Below are 13,567 nucleotides of genomic sequence, written 5' to 3' on the forward strand. Positions count from 1 at the left end.
GAGCCCCACGTTGGGCAAAAGATTCAGGCAATGCAGGGGGCTGGACTAGATGACCCTCGTGGTTTCTTCCAAAACTTCAGTTCTAAGAAAGAGCAGGCCTCCTGCCTCTCTCACACACACAACTCAGTCTTGCATAGCGTTGCCATGTTTTAAAAAGTGAAAATCTGGACACAAAAGTTGCTGAGCTTTTTTTTTGGCACAGCTGTTGAGCTTTTTTATTGGTTTTTGAGCTATTTTTAAGGAAATTCGCCCAAAAAATCAACACTTCCAACATGGGTTGCCATACTTCTGGGTTTCCCTGGACATTTTCGAAAATTTCACCCGGACGCAATTTCCGGATATGTCTGGGGAAACCAGGGCATATGGCGGCCCTAGTCTTGCTTAGATTAGCGCTCTCTTGTCATTTTTCCACCCTCAGGTCTAACCATTGTAGTTTTACATGGTTAAAACTACAGTAACCTTTCTCCAAAAGCATGGACAGTACCTGGTTGGACAGATGTATTATATCTGCATTCTTCAGGCCCGTTGCATAGTTAATACAGGAGAGTATTTTCACTACAGACATTGGGGGTTCTTTGTGAGCAGAGAGAAAGAAGCAGGTGGCCTGAAGACCAAAGTTTATAGGAAAACACCATCTTCTTTCAGGCATGCGTCTCTCAAACAAAGTATAAATTGAACTAGATATGCGCTTTGTCCTCCCATCTCAAGGACAGCACTGTGTCCCCTCAGGACTAAGAAGTAGATTATTAGGCTTTTTCCTCACTTGCTATTTTAAAATAGCTTTCGAACTCCAGAGGTCTCCCTGGAGAGTCAAGAGGGCATTGAGTCCCCGTACAGCAAGCGCAAGACACTCACTTAGAAATTTATGAATAGGTCTTGGTGAATTATCTATTCTCGAGGCACACTTTTTAGCATTGCTTCCCTGTCGATTAGTTCCTTCTATTTCAGTCATAAAACTACCTATGTTTTCAGCTTTAATAATATCAGCGGGAAGGGTCTCCCCCCCCATTTTTTAAACAAACCCCAAGCCAGTGGTGTAGCTTTCTCTTCCTCCCACCCTGCATGTACCTTCCCCCCGCGGGATTAATATTTTTGAATTAATCTTGTTTCATTTAAAAAGAAGGAATCCCAATTTTCACTTTTAAAAGTTCTCAAGACGACCTATATCTGTCCCTGTAGTCGCTCCCTGTCGCTTATATTTCAACTGCATGCTGATACTATTCCTCCTCTCCTAATTGCTTTGTATTTACATTTGCTTCACCCTTGTAGCTCTGTGAGTAGGGGAGGGCTAACCCCCAACCCACCCCATTTCATTGCAGTACAAAAAGAGAAACACCCTGTTTCACAAGGCTTTTAAGTGTGGAATCCAATAACGCGAGCCTCTCCTAGAGGCAATGTAAGGACCACGTCTCAGACTACGTGCAGGGGTCAGCAAACTTTTTCAGCAGGGGGCAGGTCCACTGTCCCTCAGACCTTGTGGGGGGCCGGATTATTTTTTGGGGGGTAGAGAACGAATTCCTATGCCCCACAAATAACCCAGAGATGCATTTTAAATAAAAGCACACATTCTACTCATGTAAACACACCAGGGAGGCCCCACAAATAACCCAGATATGCATTTTAAATACAGTGGTATCTCGGTTAACAGACGTTTCAGGTTACAGACTCCCAGAAATAGTACCTCGGGTTAAGAACTTTGCTTCAGGATGAGGACAGAAATTGCGCAGTGGCGGTGCGGCTAAAGTGGTGTCTGAGGTTAAGAACAGTTTCAGGTTAAGAACGGATCTCCGGAACGAATGAAGTTCTTAACCCGAGGTACCAATGTAAAAGCACACATTCTACTCATGTAAAAACACGCTGATTCCCGGACCATCCACGGGCTGGATTTAGAAGGCGACTGGGCCGGATCCAGCCCCCGGGCCTTAGTTTGCCTACCCATGGACTATGGAAGTGCTGCTATTAGCACAAGAACATTTGACTGGGCAACAGAACTTCCTCTCCCTCTTCTCTCCCTGCGCACCCCCTAAATCCTTTCTGAGTTTTCCTAGGATAATACATTTTTATATTTTAAGCTACAATGAAAGCAACTTATTTTTAAAAAATGTTTAAGGGAAATCACATTGCATGTGTGCAAAGTTAGAACCTGCACGTCCGGCAGGGGTGTGTGTGCGGAAAATAATGGTACAGAGGGTTTCGGTTTCTGGAGCATGGCAGCTGCGCTTACTAATGTTCATCACTTGTTACTGTGTGTTGAGGGAGTATAGAAAACCTTTTGTCGGAGCCAGAACAAAGGAATGTTATTCCCACCTGACTTCTCTCTGTGTGTCGCTCTCTCACTGTCTCTCTTGCTCTCGCTGTGACCAGAGAGAGCCACAGAGCTCCTTCCACCCTCTTTTATGAGTCTCTGCAGAAATGTGCTTTAAGTATACCCTGACGCATGAGCAAGCTCGAGAAAGCACCTTTCATGTTGAGGGAACCAGCTGGCAAGATAGCCTACAGTCTCTGCTGTACGTCTGCAGATTTCCCCAGAGAAGCCCTAATTCCCATTTTCATTTTTCTCAGAAAAGAAGCCTAGTCCGTGCACAGCCTGACACAAGAGGGGGAATGCACAGATTCCGTTCATTGGTTTTGTCAGAAACTAGCCTGCTCCTGCCTTTCCGTGTTTCTTGGCCAATGAACAAGGTCATAATAACGACTGACATTAATGAAAGCACATCTAGTCAAAACGAAGGCTGAAATCGCAACACTCACTGAAGGAGTTTCTGGGTTCATTTTCAAGCCTTCTGCTGGGCGTATTTGCAGCATTTTCAGTCTACACTGGGGCTGGCCGGCACTGCAATTCCATTCAGAAAAACGGCTGAATAGCTAGCTCCTGAGAAAGCCCCAGGAGGACAAAACCCAGAAAAGACTTGGCTTGCAATGCTGCAACAGCAGCAACATCCTCTGTACTAACATGAATGAAAAATGACTCTGGCTGGGGAAAATGGCTAGCATGGAAGCCACCGTCGTTCTGAGCCAGAGAAAACCAGGATCGTTTAGTTAAAAGCAGAAGGTCAAGGGATAATCTTACAACTTGCTGCAATATTTATGTTTTCTTCTTAGATGTAGCATTCCTTCCTGTGGTGTCTTGTTTCCACAACAGAAGCCGTTTTTCTCCCCCGAACTTTACTATCTCGGCAGGCAAAACAGCTCATCTCATGGGCCACTGTGTGAGCAAAAATAGGCACTGTCCACTCCTTCCGCCGTGCTAGTGACCGCAGCTCTTTTTAGTTGCAGCATGCGGCATTTAGGGCCCTCAAGGGTAGAGAGATTCCACATTAGCCAACCAAATGCCAAGCCAGAAAGAGGGTGAGTTGGTGGGGTTATCTTATAAAAACGGCACCCTTCTGTAAAGAAGAGACTTTACAGTTAAATTATGTGTCATCAACCAGGAAAGACAGGCTACTCAAACTTATCACAATGGTAGCTGGGAATGGGAGAAAGTGAAGTTATAACAATGACAACTTTTATTGTTGTATCCAGCTGTTATGTACCATATTTTTCGCCCATAGGACGCACCAAGTTTTTGGGGGGGAAATAAAGGGAAAAAAATTATCCCCCCCCCAGGCGCTTGTGGGGCCGGCAGCGGGGAGAAGCACTCTTCTCCCTGCCGCCCGCCTGCAGACCAGGTCCGGGGACAGCGGGAGGACACGCTGCGCCTCCCAACTGTCCCCGGAGCTTGCGGGGCAGGCAGCGGGGAGAAACGCTCTTCTCCCTGCCGCCCGCCTACAGACCAGGTCCGGGGACAGCGGGAGGACGCGCTGTGCCTCCCCGCTGTCCCCGGAGCTTGCAGGGCTGGCGGCCGGGAGAAGCACGCGTCTCCCCGCCGTCAGCCTCCAAACCACATCGGGAGATAGCGGGATGGCGGCGTTCCGCCTCCCCGCTATCCCCCGACCTTGTGGGACTGGCGCTGCGGCTCTCCTGAAGCCTGGAGAGCGAGAGGGGTCGGTGCGCACCGACCCCTCTCGCTCTCCAGGCTTCAGCGAAAGCCTGCATTCGCCCCATAGGACGCACACGCATTTCCCCTTCATTTTTGGAGGGGGAAAAGTGCGTCCTATAGGGCGAAAAATACAGTATATTTCACCAGCACAGTGGTCAGGGATGGTAGGTGTTGTCTAAAACATCTGGCAACCTCCCCAACCTGGTGCCCTCCAGATGTTTAGGATACAAGACCCATCAGCCCCAGCTGCACGGCCAATGGCCAGGGGCAATGAGAAGTGTAGCCCCAAACAGGTTGGGGGAGGCTGATTTACAGAATCGAATCACTGTGTGTGTTTATGTATCTGTGGTGAGTTGCCTGGGTTTTGAATCTGCCGCTGTGGTTCCCTTAGTTCCCAGCACAGTACAGTCATACCTTGGGTTGAATATGCTTCAGATTAAGCATTTTCAGGTTACTTCCATGTTTCACCGCTCGCACATGCGCAGACGCTCAAAATGACATCATGCGCAGAAGCGGCAAACTGCCGCATGCGCAGACGCGGGTTGTGTTCGCTTCAGGATGCGAACGGGGCTCTGGAACGGATCCCATTCACAACCCTGTTTGGGTTGTTGGTGTCATCCTACAAGTATTAACCCTTGCAGAAGAAGAGGTCTAGCAGTCCACTTAAGCCTCCAAAATAGACTCCGGTTCTCCAGCTTTTCATAGTAGGGCTAATAATAATAATAATAATAGTTACAGATAGGTAGCCGTGTTGGTCTGCCATAGTCAAAACAAAAAATTCCTTCCAGTAGCACCTTACTGGAACAAATAATAATGATGATGATGAATTTTATTTATACCCTGCCCTCCCCAGCCAGAGCCAGGCTCAGGGCGGCTAACACCAGCAAAATTACAGTAAAAACATAATAGGGGGGAAAACCAATTTAAAATACAGGTTAAAATGCAATTTAAAATGCAGCCTCATTTTAAAAGTAGCCCATAGATCAAAACCATAAGGGGAGGGAAACATAAGGGTCAGACTGAGTCCAAACCAAAGGCCAGGCAGAACAGCTCTGTCTTGCAGGCCCTGCAGAAGGATGTCAAGTCCCGCAGGGCCCTAGTCTCTTCTGACAGAGCGTTCCACCAAATCGGGGCCAGTACTGAAAAGGCCCTGGCCCTAGTTGAGACCAATCTAGTTGAGACCAATTTTAAAATGGGCTACTTTTAAAATGAGGCTGCATCTTAAATTGCATTTTAACCTGTATTTTAAATTGGTCCCCCCCCCCATTATGATTCTACTGTAATTTTACTGGTGTTAGCCGCCCTGCGCCTGGGTCTGGCTGGGGAGGGTGGGGTATAAATAAAAATTATTATTATTATTATTATTATTATTATTATTATTATTATTATTACTACTACTACTACTACTACCCTATGGTTGGAGGCAGCAATGCTTCTGAACTCCCGTTGTTGGAAACCACAGAAGGGGAGGGGTCTCTTGCGCCCGGGCCCTTCTTATGTGTTGGGGCACCTAGTTGACCATTGTGAGAGCAGCATGCTGGACTAGCTGGGCCATGGCCTGATCCAGCAGCCTCTTATCACGTTCTCATGTTCCTTAATCCACCAGAAGACAGGCAGGTGGTCATCTGTAGCAGCCAAAGCTTCTGAACTATCTTTAAGGGCGTTCCACATTGATTACTAGAGCTCAGCCAGTCACTGTGGTGGCAAACGACTGGATGCCTGTGGCAAGCTCCTTTGTCTTCCAGGAAAGGGTGCAGGCAGCAAATCAGATTCAGCTGATAAAATGCACTCTAGGCCTGTTGCCTGATATGCAAGGCTTGCGCTAAGGTGGCTTTCCTACGCATGGCCCAAAAATGAGGGCACAGATGTGCGTAGAATCTGCCGATCCGAATTTATATTTATAGCTGCAGAATTTAGAACTAATGGGAGGAGTTCAACGTTGGGCTCCTCTGATCGTTCTGCCATCTCCTCTCCCTTGCTTGGGGGGGGGGGGTTCTCCTGGCCCCCCAGGGCAGAATTGGGGCATGCAGAGAGTGCGCATTGTGCTTCTGCTGGCATGCCAGCTTATCTGAATCCGGCCCAATTTCCATAGCCAACATCAACAGTGTAAATTAAATTGAAATGCAAAACATCTCACTGTACAGGAGAACACACCTGTATGGCAAGTGACCTGGGCACAGTTCTGCTGCTCAGGGGCTCACTGTTGATGGGCAACCTCAAGACCCCTGTGGGTCTCCTTTCTGAGGGAAAGAGCGCCTCAGAAGAACAGTAAAAAAAAGAGAGAGCAGCCCTGGGGCTCAACGAGGCAAAATTCATTATTACAGCTCAGGGCCGGCACAAACATAAGGCAAGGTGAGGCGACTACCTCGGGTGGCAGGATCCACAGAGACAGCAGAGCCTGGTGGAGATCTTTATTCAGCCCTTCCTCCTGATATTGATCTTCACTCACCCCTTCTTCCCCGGCAGGGAGGGTGGCATCTTGTGGTTTGCCTCAGGTTTCAAAATCTCTTGCGCCAGCCCTCTTACAGCTCATGGGAATAACTTTGAGTGCCTTATTTATTGAATACCAAGACTTTCTCTCCACCACCCTATTTTCTCTCGTTCTTTAGAACAGTCTAGGACAGGGGTCAGCAAACTTTTTCAGCAGGGGGCCGGTCCGCTGTCCCTCAGACCTTGTGGGGGGCTGGACTCTATTTTTGGGGGCGGAAATGAACGAATTCCTATGCGCCACCAATAACCCAGAGATGTATTTTCAATAACACATTCTACTCATGTGAAAACACGCTGATTCCCAGACCGCCCGCTGGCCGGATTTAGAAGATGATTGGGCCGGATCTGGCCCCCAGGCCTTAGTTTGCCTACCCATGGTCTAGGACTAGACTGCCCCTCAGACAGAGGGCAGCCTCAAACAGACGAATGTCCACTGTAAAGAAGAACACTTTGGTAGTAACAAGCAGCTCAAGAGATTTTGCTGCCTGAGGCAAAGGACAAAAAGGTGCCTTTCCCCCAACCAACTGGACTGGTAGTTGAAATTTACTCCAATATTGGGGGTGTCCTCCACTGCACTTGAGGGCAGCAGGCTAGCATAGCAGTTAGAGGGCACTCACAGCTCTGTCCGCTCTGCAGCTTGCATATAATAGTAACTGGTTTTTTCCCTTCTCTACTCTCCCACTTGGAAAACTGTAATTGCTATGTGGGACAGTCATGACTCATAATGACCATTAGGCATCACTGACCTGTTTCCCAGCTCTGCGTGCTAATTAAAATGGAAACAATGTCACATGAAGATGATGATGATGAGCCTCGGATGCAACAAACCACTTGATTTTCTGCATGTTTGTTGCACCGACTTTAGGCTTGCAAGACAGAGCTGTTCCGCCTGGCCTTTGGTTTGGACTCAGTCTGACCCTTATGTTTCCCTCCCCTTATGGTTTTGATCTATGGGCTACTTTTAAAATGAGGCTGCTTTTTAAATTGTATTTTAACCTGTAGAGTGGTACCTCGGGTTACATACGCTTCAGGTTACAGACTCCGCTAACCCAGAAATAGTGCTTCAGGTTAAGAACTTTGCTTCAGGATGAGAACAGAAATTGTGCTCCGGCGGTGCGGCGGCAGCAGGAGGCTCCATTAGCTATAGTGGTGCTTCAGGTTAAGAACAGTTTCAGGTTAAGAACGGAACTCCGGAACGAATTAAGTACTTAACCTGAGGTACTACTGTATTTTAAATTGGATCCCCCCCCCATTATATTTTTATTATTATTTTACTGGTGTTAGCCGCCCTATGCCTGGCCAGGGAGGGAGGGTGAGGTATAAATAAATTTTACTTCTTCTTCTTCTTCTTCTTCTTATTATTATTACTATTACTATTACTATTACTATTACTATTACTATTACTATTACTATTCCTCCGCCAGTGGTCGGAATTTCTTTTTTTGTCATTTGGATCCACCACAGAGCCTAGGACTTGCCGATCAGAAGGTTGACAGTTCGAATCCCCGTGACGGGGTGAGCACCCATTGCTCGGTCCCTGCTCCTGCCCCCCAGCAGTTTGAAAGCACACCAGTGCAAGTAAATAAATAGGTACCGCTCTGGCGGGAAGGTAAACGGTGTTTCCAGGCGCTGCTCTGATTTCGCCAGAAGCGGCTTAGTCATGCTGGCCACATGTCCTGGAAAAACTGTCTGCGGACAAACGCCAGCTCCCTCAGCCAGTAAAGCGAGATGAGCGCCACAACCCCAGAGTCGTTCACTACTGGACTTAACTGTCAGAGGTCCTTTACCTTTTTTTATCCTGTCTCCTCTCAGTCTCCTCTTCCAGGCTAAGCATACTCAGCTCCCTTGACCATTCCTCATAAGGCTGGGTTTCCAGACCCTTGATTATCTTAGTCACCCTCCTCTGCACATGTTCCTGCTTGTCAATACCCTTCTTAAACTGTGGTACCCAGACCACACGACTCCAGGCAGGGCCTGACCAAGGCAGAATAGAGGAACAGTCATACCTCGGGTTACAGACACTTCAGGTTCTGCATTTTCGGGTTACGGATGCGCCAGAACCTGGAAGTACTGGAACGGGTTACTTCCGGGTTTCGGTGCTCGCGCATGGGCAGAAGTGCCAAATCGCAACCCATGCGTGCGCAGACACAGCGCTACAGGTTGCAGACACTGCGTGTTGCGAACGTGCCTCCCGCATGGATCACGTTCACAAACCGAGCGTCCACTGTACTCTTACTTTCTGTTAATGAATGTTAATGAATCATTGATGCTTTGGAATTCTGGTGCTGGAGGAGACTCTGGAGAGTCCCATGGACTGCAAGAAGATCCAACCTCTCCATTCTGAAGGAAATCAGCCCTGAGTGCTCACTGGAAGGACAGATCCTGAAGCTGAGGCTCCAAGACTTTGGCCACCTCATGAGAAGAGAAGACTCCCTGGAGAAGACCCTGATGTTGGGAAAGATGGAGGGCACAAGGAGAAGGGGACGACAGAGGACGAGATGGTTGGATAGTGTTTTCGAGGTTACCAGCATGGGTCTGACCAAACTGCGGGAGGCAGTGGAGGACAGGAGTGCCTGGCGTTCTCTGGTCCATGGGGTCACGAAGAGTCGGACACGACTAAACGATTAAACAACAACAACAACAACAACAACAATGAATCATTCTGTGGTTTCTTATTATTTTGGGCAGTTTTTAATAATAGGATAGCCTCTCAAGAGTGGTTAGCCTGTCCCCTGCCCATGCCTCCCTTTAACGGGACTCTTAAAACTGCTTTGTTCCAGCAAACATCTTTTAGTTCAATCCTGTTGACCATCCTTTTTTATCAGTTGCTCACACAGGTTTTTTTATAGCTGTGTTTTGGCTACTGTTGATTTTATTGTCAGGTTTCTTGCTTTTCATTTTCTTGTACTTTTTAGATTTGTAAGTCACCTTGACTTTTATAGAAAGGCTGGGTGTTGATGGCAAAAATAAATAACCAATCATTTTAGACACATGAGAAGTGTGAGGTATAAACAAATAAAAGCACATCATTGTTTGATTGATGGTTTAATGTGTTTAGATACCACGTTCCTGCCAAGACATAGGTCTGCACAGGGCACTATGGGTCTTTGTGCGGCGGTGGGCAGTGTTTGGTATTTATATATCTCCCAATTAACCATAGGCTCTTGGTAGAGGGGATGCTCAGAAGCAGGAGCTAAGAAATGTGTAAGAAATGGTCTTCAGAATTCCCAGCAAGTACAAAAAAGAGCCTGTTGTCTTTGTTCATGGAGTTTTCTTGGCAGGGATGCTGGAGTGGCTTGCCGGTTCCTGCTCCAGGTGGATCACGTTTGGTCAAAACTCTCCGCTATGACCTGTCCATCTTCGGTGCCTTGCTCGGCATAGTTCATAGCTTCTCTGAGTTATTCAAGCCCCTTTGCCACGGCAAGGCAAAATACGGTATGAAGTTCAACATCAAAAAAACGAAGATCATGGCCACTAGTCCCATCACCTCCTGGCAAATAGAGGGGGCAGGAATGGAGGCAGTGAGAGATTTTACTTTCTTGGGCTCCATGATCACTGCAGATGGTGACAGCAGTCACGAAATTAAAAGACGCCTGCTTCTTGGGAGAAAAGCCGTGACAAACCTAGACAGCATCTTAAAAAGCAGAGACATCACCTTGCCAACAAAGGTCCGTATAGTTAAAGCTATGGTTTTCCCAGTAGTGATGTATGGAAGTGAGAGCTGGACCATAAAGAAGGCTGATTGCCGAAGAATTGATGCTTTTGAATTCTGGTGCTGGATGAGACTCTTGAGAGTCCCATGGATTGCAAGAAGATCCAACCTCTCCATTCTGAAGGAAATCAGCCCTGAGTGCTCACTGGAAGGACAGATCCTGAAGCTGATGCTCCAAGACTTTGGCCACCTCATGAGAAGAGAACACTCCCTGGAAAAGACCCTGATGTTGGGAAAGATGGAGGGCACAAGGAGAAGGGGACAACAGAGGACAAGATGGTTGGACAGTGTTCTCAAAGCTACCAGCATGAGTTTGACCAAACTGCAGGAGGCAGTGGAAGACAGGAGTGCCTGGCATGCTCTGGTCCAGGGGGTCACAAAGAGTCAGACACGACTAAACGACTAAACAACAACAACAACAACAACAACAACAAAAGAGCATACCAGCATGGGATTAAACATCCCACCACCCACTCTGTTCCTGAAAAAAAGAGTTATTGCTTTGGAGCAGGCATAGGAAAACTCAGCCCTCCAGATGTTTTGGGACTACAACTCCCATCATCCCTGACCACTGGTCCTGTTAGCTAGGGATGATGGGAGTTGTAGTCCCAAAACATCTGGAGGGCCGAGTTTGCCTGTGCCTGCTTTGGAGTATCAGAAATTCTGGGTACCTCTGGGAATACTTATTTAATATATTATTTAATCCGTGGGTAGGCAAACTAAGGCCAAGGGCCAGATCTGGCCCAATCGCCTTCTAAATCCAGCCCGTGGATGGTTCATGAATCAGCGTGTTTTTACATGAGTAAAATGTGTCGTTTTATTTAAAATGCATCTCTGGGTTATTTGTGGGGTCTGCCTGGTGTTTTTACATGAGTAGAATGTGTGTTTTTATTTAAAATGCACCTCTGGGTTATTTGTGGGGCATAGGAATTCATTCATTCTCCCCACCCCCCAAAAAAATATAGTCCGGCCCTCCACAAGGTCTGAGGGACAGTGGACCGGCCCCTGGCTGAAAACATTTGCCTACTCCTCTTCCAAGGTGCTTATGCTAGTATAAGGTAAAGGTAAAGGGACCCCTGATCATTAGCTCCAGTCGTGACCAACTCTGGGGTTGCAGCGCTCATCTCGCTTTATTAGCCGAGGAAGCCGGCGTACAGCTTCCGGGTCATGTGGCCAGCATGACTAAGCCGCTTCTGGCGAACCAGAGCAGCGCACGGAAACGCCGTCTACCTTCCCGCCGGAAGCACTTTGACGTGCTTTTGAACTGCTAGGTTGGCAGGAGCAGGAACCAAGCAACGGGAGCTCACCCCATTGTGGGGATTCGAACCTCCGACCTTCTGATCGGCAACTCCTAGGCTCGGTGGTTTAACCCACAGCGCCACCTGCGTCCCTTTATGCTAGCATACATTGACTCATTTCTAGTCACTACCAGATTGGACTACTGCAATATGTTCTACATGGTGCAGCCCTTGAAGAGTTTTTCAGAAATGCCTTCTGATGCAAATGCAGCGGCCAAAGTGTTTGCTTTTCAGCACACATCACACCAGATTTCTATATATATATTTTTGCGCTGTTTTCCAATTTGTTTCAGGCACTCTTCCCAAATGCTTGCTATTACCTTAAATGACTGAGAATCAGCTCATGCAAAGCACTGCTTCGTCCTGCATGAAGTTGCTCACACAAAATGTTCAGCGGCTAAAGAGGCTAAAAAGCCAATGCAATTCTGGGCTGCATCAATAGGAGTATTGCATCTAGATCAAGGGAAGTAATAGTGCCACTGTATTCTGCTCTGGTCAGACCTCACCTGGAGTACTGTGTCCAGTTCTGGGCACCACAGTTCAAGAAGGACACTGACAAACTGGAACGTGTCCAGAGGAGGGCAACCAAAATGGTCAAAGGCCTGGAAACGATGCCTTATGAGGAACGGCTAAGGGAGCTGGGCATGTTTAGCCTGGAGAAGAGGAGGTTAAGGGGTGATATGATAGCCAGGTTCAAATATATAAAAGGATGTCACATAGAGGAGGGAGAAAGGTTGTTTTCTGCTGCTCCAGAGAAGCGGACACGGAGCAATGGCTCCAAACTACAAGAAAGAAGATTCCACCTAAACATTAGGAAGAACTTCCTGACAGTAAGAGCTGTTTGACAGTGGAATTTGCTGCCAAGGAGTGTGGTGGAGTCTCCTTCTTTGGAGGTCTTTAAGCAGAGGCTTGACAACCATATGTCAGGAGTGCTCTGATGGTGTTTCCTGCTTGGCAGGGGGTTGGACTCGATGGCCCTTGTGGTCTCTTCCAACTCTATGATTCTATGATTCTATGATTCTAGGTGCACTTGGTTGGGTGTTATGTTCTGAGTTGAATAGGATCCAAAAGGCAGCAGTCTGATTGGTCTTAGAACATTAGGATTCAAAATGCAGCAGTCTGATTGGTCCTAGAACAATAGTATTCAGAATGCAGCAGTCTGACTGGTCCACAGGAGCCACCCAATCCAGCTCCAGGTGGAAGTGAATCTGCAACCTGATTGGCCTACAGATGAATCCTGGAATTAGCCAATCACGTGGGGCCCATTGTGTAAATAATGTATATAAAGCAGACATTCTGGGGGAACTTCCATTCCTCCTCACCGCTATGAGCTAAATAAAGAGCATGAAATCCACTCTCGACTCCGAGTATATTTCATTGGGACACCATAGCTGTCAATGTTTCCCTTTTTTTAAGGGAAATCCCCTTATTCCGAATAGGATTCCTCGCAAGAAAAGGGAAAAGTTGACAGCTATGTGGGACACGAGAGAGGGTCTTCTCAGTGGCTGCACCCAGACTGTGGAACTCTTGCCCAATTGCACGTTGCCAAAAAGAGGACAAAACAGGACAACGATTTGCATAAACTTTGCGTGTGGCAATTTATATGTGTGGATGCAGGTTTTTTGTTACTACAAACTTTACTGAAGAATAAAACTTATACAATCACACAATACAATTTATGCAACAATACAATAGTTTATACAAGAAAATCCACCCTTTAAAAATAAAATAAAAATGAAGTAACTTATTCATACGTACACTCAAACACATACCTTTCCCCTGTTCTCACCAAAATTGGTTCTGCTTTGTTTTTCAAAGGAGTAAAGGAAGTAATTATTAAGTCAAAGAATCTGGTAATATTTTTATTAACCGCTATTCTTTGCAGTGCTGTTCAAATAGAGAAAACATTAGCTGATATCTGTTTTAAGAACTGGTAGAGCAATGCGTGGAATTTACTCCTTTGAGAAACACTTACCGGGCACGTCAGATTTTTGAATAGGAAAGCGAAGTCAGACCCGTTTATTGTAGTCTGGTGGGAATTGACTGAATATATCAACAAGGAAAAGCTACATCTTCCTCTCTCCACCA

At 47.0% G+C, this 13,567-nt stretch overlaps 1 long non-coding RNA gene across 1 annotated transcript in view; it reads right to left on the minus strand.

Annotated features, from left to right (window-relative positions):
- LOC309345551 overlaps positions 1 to 13,567 on the minus strand; it is a 130,301-nt gene that overhangs the window by 106,471 nt on the left and 10,263 nt on the right. The window lies entirely within an intron of this gene.

Source organism: Podarcis erhardii (genome assembly GCF_964252035.2).
Source record: "Podarcis erhardii genome assembly, chromosome: 1".
Classification (NCBI taxonomy): Eukaryota; Metazoa; Chordata; class Lepidosauria; order Squamata; family Lacertidae; genus Podarcis; species Podarcis erhardii.